The sequence below is a fragment of the Micromesistius poutassou genome (assembly GCF_964030765.1).
Source record: "Micromesistius poutassou genome assembly, contig: SCAFFOLD_134, whole genome shotgun sequence".
Taxonomy (NCBI): Eukaryota; Metazoa; Chordata; class Actinopteri; order Gadiformes; family Gadidae; genus Micromesistius; species Micromesistius poutassou.
Genome location: NW_028178960.1, coordinates 147,038 through 152,477, shown reverse-complemented (window position 1 = coordinate 152,477; position 5,440 = coordinate 147,038). Strand labels below are relative to the sequence as shown.

At 51.5% G+C, this 5,440-nt stretch overlaps 1 protein-coding gene across 1 annotated transcript in view; it reads right to left on the bottom strand.

Annotated features, from left to right (window-relative positions):
* LOC311373240 (voltage-dependent calcium channel gamma-4 subunit-like) overlaps window positions 1-1,110 on the bottom strand; it is a gene marked incomplete at its 3' end in the record, with an annotated part of 8,862 nt that extends 7,752 nt beyond the window's left edge. Inside the window, exons 1-2 of the mRNA XM_084490045.1 lie at window positions 1,096-1,110; window positions 245-285 (exon numbers count right to left, since the gene is read on the bottom strand). The remainder of the gene's footprint in view (window positions 1-244; window positions 286-1,095) is intronic.
* Between the last annotated feature and the right edge of the window lie 4,330 nt (window positions 1,111-5,440).

Genomic DNA, 5,440 nt, shown 5'->3' with positions numbered 1-5,440 from the left:
CACGTCGAGCGCCGCGGACTACACGCTACATACGTGGCGTGCGTGTGATGAGCATCGCTCCACCACCGCGCGCACCGCGGGGACGGACGAGCCGCGGAAAACAAAGCGGGCGACAAGGCGCCAATCGGCGCGCTTCTCTTTTTTGCGTTTCCTCGTGAACGGATTCGACCGCGCGGCGCTCAGCTGACCGCTAACCCGTCGGACGCGCAACGCGGAGGCGCGAGGTCACAAAACGATCGCTTACCTTCAGACGAAGAACTTTAGCAGCTGTGACGAGACGAGACGCTGTCGACCCGCAGGGAGGGAGAGAGAGAGAGAGAGAGAGAGAGAGAGAGAGAGAGAGAGAGAGAGAGACGTAGAGAGAGAGAGAGAGAGAGAGAGAGAGAGAGAGAGAGAGAGAGAGAGAGTGAGAGAGAGAGAGAGAGAGACGTAGAGAGAGAGAGAGAGGGAGAGAGAGAGAGAGAGAGAGAGAGAGAGAGACGTAGAGAGAGAGAGAGAGAGAGAGTGAGAGAGAGAGAGAGAGAGACGTAGAGAGAGAGAGAGAGGGAGAGAGAGAGACGTAGAGAGAGAGAGAGAGAGAGACGTAGAGAGAGAGAGAGAGAGAGAGAGAGAGAGAGAGACGTAGAGAGAGAGAGAGAGAGGGAGAGAGAGAGAGACGTAGAGAGAGAGAGAGAGACGTAGAGAGAGAGACACAGAGAGAGAGAGAGAGAGAGAGAGAGAGAGAGAGAGACGTAGAGAGAGAGAGAGAGAGACGTAGAGAGAGAGACACAGAGAGAGAGAGAGACGTAGAGGGAGAGAGGGAGAGAGAGAGAGAGAGAGAGAGAGAGAGAGAGAGAGAGAGAGAGAGAGGGAGAGAGACAGACAGAGAGAGAGAGAGAGACAGAGAGAGAGAGAGAGAGAGAGAGACAGAGAGAGAGAGAAGAGGACCGCTGAGAGAACAGACAGAAGAGGAGGACGCGACGCCCTCCGCAGGATGAAAATGAATACGAATCAACACACACACACACACACACACACACACACACACACACACACACACACACACACACACACACACACACACACACACACACACGCACACACACAGTCGTTAACCTGATTCGGAGCCGCTGGTTCAGACCTTTAGCGGTGGAGCTGAACGTCAGAGTCTCTTCGCTCTGTTAGACCTCCCGCTGAGCGTCAGCGGGGCGCAACAGGCGCCTCAGCGGAGCGGAGCGGCGCAACAGGCGCCTCAGCGGAGCGGAGCGGCGCAACAGGCGGCTGGTCGGAGCGGAGCGGAGCGGCGCAACAGGCGCCTCAGCGGAGCGGAGCGGCGCAACAGGCGCACGGGAGGAGCCAAAACCGGGACGGGTCGTGGACGGGAGTCTCCCGGTGCCTTCAGATGGAAACGACTCCTAACTCTTTAAACTAACTCGCGGTACATTCTTAATCAAACTACTTTAATTATTTAATCGTCATTAATTAACCCTAATCTGTTGCCCATTATTACAGTAACATTGATGAGGTTGGTGCGAGGTCCAGTTATTTTGTGTTTGTTTTTGTGTGTATATGCGTAAGCCAATCACTAGACATTATGACTGTAATCATTTTTAATCTGATTACAAATTATAATCTGTTGCTCATTTGCAAATTAGCAGTCATGGGTCAAACTGTCTTCAGGGTCGGCGATGCGCTGGTCTTCTTTCAAAAGGCCAAAGGTCACTGCACACGTTGTAGAAAAGAAATGAGTTTATTTGTTACATGTCTGAGATGATTGCTACCAAGTCGGAACAAGAACCTAAACATTAAACCAGAGCTCTTCCTCAACGACACCCACACTGACTGATGAACCAAAGTACCTTACTGTCTAAACGATGAACAGTGATCCTCAAACACCAGACAGACGCCTCTGTACACGGCTCGTACCGGGTACCTGGTACCAGGTACCAGGTACCAGGTACCGGGTACCTGGTACCAGGTACCAGGTACCAGGTACCTGGTACCAGGTACCAGGACTGCAGGCCTCGGCTCAATGGGAACACAACAGAACCAGTTCATGTGAACACAACAGAACCAGTTCATGTGAACACAACAGAACCAGTTCATGGGAACACACTCCAACAGAACCAGTTCATGTGAACACAACAGAACCAGTTCATGTGAACACAACAGAACCAGTTCATGTGAACACACTCCAACAGAACCAGTTCATGTGAACACAACAGAACCAGTTCATGTGAACACAACAGAACCAGTTCATGTGAACACAACAGAACCAGTTCATGTGAACACAACAGAACCAGTTCATGTGAACACACTCCAACAGAACCAGTTCATGTGAACACACTCCAACAGAACCAGTTCATGTGAACACAACAGAACCAGTTCATGTGAACACAACAGAACCAGTTCATGTGAACACACTCCAACAGAACCAGTTCATGTGAACACAACAGAACCAGTTCATGTAAACACACTCCAACAGAACCAGTTCATGTAAACACAACAGAACCAGTTCATGTGAACACAACAGAACCAGTTCATGTGAACACAACAGAACCAGTTCATGTGAACACACTCCAACAGAACCAGTTCATGTGAACACAACAGAACCAGTTCATGTAAACACACTCCAACAGAACCAGTTCATGTAAACACAACAGAACCAGTTCATGTGAACACACTCCAACAGAACCAGTTCATGTGAACACAACAGAACCAGTTCATGTAAACACAACAGAACCAGTTCATGTGAACACAACAGAACCAGTTCATGTAAACACACTCCAACAGAACCAGTTCATGTGAACACAACAGAACCAGTTCATGTGAACACAACAGAACCAGTTCATGTGAACACAACAGAACCAGTTCAGACCGAACCAAAGGTGCCTTGGAGATCCACCACCACCATGCTCCCAGCGAGGTCCTCATCGCCGCCGACTCACGTGCACACTGCTAGTGTGCACGTGAGCGTCTGTTCCTCAGCTTCCTGGAGACCAGCAGTACCTCCTCCGACCAGAAGGGGCTCCCTCCTAGGTCCTCATCGGGAGCTGAACCTGGACCTCTTCCTGGTTCGCTGGTTTGGGTTCAAGTCTCACAGGGGGGGGTCTGTTCAAAACGGCATTGCGACAAAGGACGATACGAATAAAGAAGTGACCCGTTGAATCCACCCCAGAGCGCCGGTCGGCTCTCAGACCTCCAGGAGGTTGTGGGCGTGGCCTCGCGGAGCCAGGTGTGACGGAAACATGTGACCAGGAAATGGAAGTGTGGCGCCTTATCGTGGGTTTAAAACTTAAACCTGAAGCCTAAAAACCAAACGTAGAAATGAGAAACTAAACTGAACTCTTGTTGCATAAGTTGTAGGCCAGAAGGCGTTTTGAACACACAAAAAGACTTAAGGTTATAGCGATTATGACGAGTAAGCAAACTTAACCAGTGTGTTGGGAACAGGTATCTAACGCAACATCATCTCCTCTCTGAGGACGCCGTTTTGGCGTTGTCGGGGGTAACCGTAACAGGAAGTGCTTCGTCCTCAAAGTTTTCAAACACTTATGCTAGCTCTACAACTTAAGGTCCTCAGACTCTGAGCTCGTTGTTAAGATAAAGGTCCTCAGACTCTGAGCTGCTTGTTAAGATAAAGGTCCTCAGACTCTGAGCTGCTTGTTAAGATTAAGGTCCTCAGACTCTGAGCTCGTTGTTAAGATAAAGGTCCTCAGACTCTGAGCTCGTTGTTAAGATAAAGGTCCTCAGGTCTCCTCGTCCTCCCGGCTCCAAACCGTTTACCACCGCGTCTTCTGTCGCTAATAGAAGCTTAGAAAACGGGTTTCCTAAAACATTGAAAACATCCAGTATTTACATCCCAGGTCTGTGATGAAGGTTCTAATAACATCTGGTAAGGTAAAGACATTTGAGAAGAATCAATGTCTAAAGATTTGAAGTATAAATATTAATTCATTTACAATGTGTTTGTACATTATATAACCTCTAGGATGTCTCGTGTGCAGATCAGGTACACAGGCCATACGTTTAGTAAAAAATATAAGCTCTTTCTGTTGTCAAATACCATCTTATTAACATAACCCTGGAGGGGGGGGGGGGGGAGAGCTTCACCTGCAGCACCTAGCCCCCAGCGTCTACAGCCCCCAGCCCCCAGCGTCTACAGCCCCCAGCGTCTACAGCCCCCAGCCCCCAGCGTCTACAGCCCCCAGCGTCTACAGCCCCCAGCGTCTACAGCCCCCAGCGTCTACAGCCCCCAGCGTCTACAGCCCCCAGCGTCTACAGCCCCCAGCGTCTACAGCCCCCAGCCCCCAGCGTCTACAGCCCCCAGCGTCTACAGCCCCCAGCGTCTACAGCCCCCAGCCCCCAGCGTCTACAGCCCCCAGCGTCTACAGCCCCCAGCCCCCAGCGTCTACAGCCCCCAGCGTCTACAGCCCCCAGCGTCTACAGCCCCCAGCGTCTACAGCCCCCAGCGTCTACAGCCCCCAGCGTCTACAGCCCCCAGCCCCCAGCGTCTACAGCCCCCAGCGTCTACAGCCCCCAGCGTCTACAGCCCCCAGCGTCTACAGCACCCAGCGGTGACGGTGACTGACGGTGACTGACAGTGACTGACGGTGACTGACGGTGACTGACAGTGACTGACGGTGACTGACGGTGACTGACAGTGACTGACAGTGACTGACAGTGACTGACGGTGACTGACAGTGACTGACAGTGACTGACGGTGACTGACGGTGACTGACAGTGACTGACGGTGACTGACGGTGACTGACGGTGACTGACGGTGACAGACAGGGGGTCCAGACGGGTCCTTAAAGGTCCCGCGCCACCAGGTGTGCTGTGATTGGCCGTTACGAGCCGTTTTGAAAATCTGTCTGTTATGACATCACAGGTGGGCGTGTCCACCTAGCTGTGTGCTGATAGGTCGGTCCACCAGCCGACCCGGTGGACCGTAGTGAACGCTGCTCATCTGTCCGTCACACAGCTAGGGTGGACACGTCCACCTGTGATGTGACCCTGCACACCTGGTGGCATGAGGGAGGGGTCAGGGGTCATTAGGGAGAGGGAGGGGTCATTAGGGAGGGGTCAGGTGAATGTGGACATGAGGGATGGAGCCCAGAACCCTCACAGCTAGACTGGTCCTGCTACTGGTCCTGCTACTGGTTCTGTGCTACTGGTCCTGGTAGTCGTATTATTGGAGAGGCTAACTCCATTGAGAGATGTTACCTTGTTACCATGGAGATATCATCTGGTATCCATGGAGATACTCACTGGTAATAACAAAGACATCAATTGGTAACCATGGAGATACTAACTCGTCCCAATAGATATTATCACTGGTAACCGTGGAAATAGTGGTTACCATGGAGCTACTAACTGGTAACTATGGAGCAACTAACTGGTAACCATGGAGATACTAGCTGGTAAACAGAGATCATAACGTGACCGTTCAGTTAGTGGA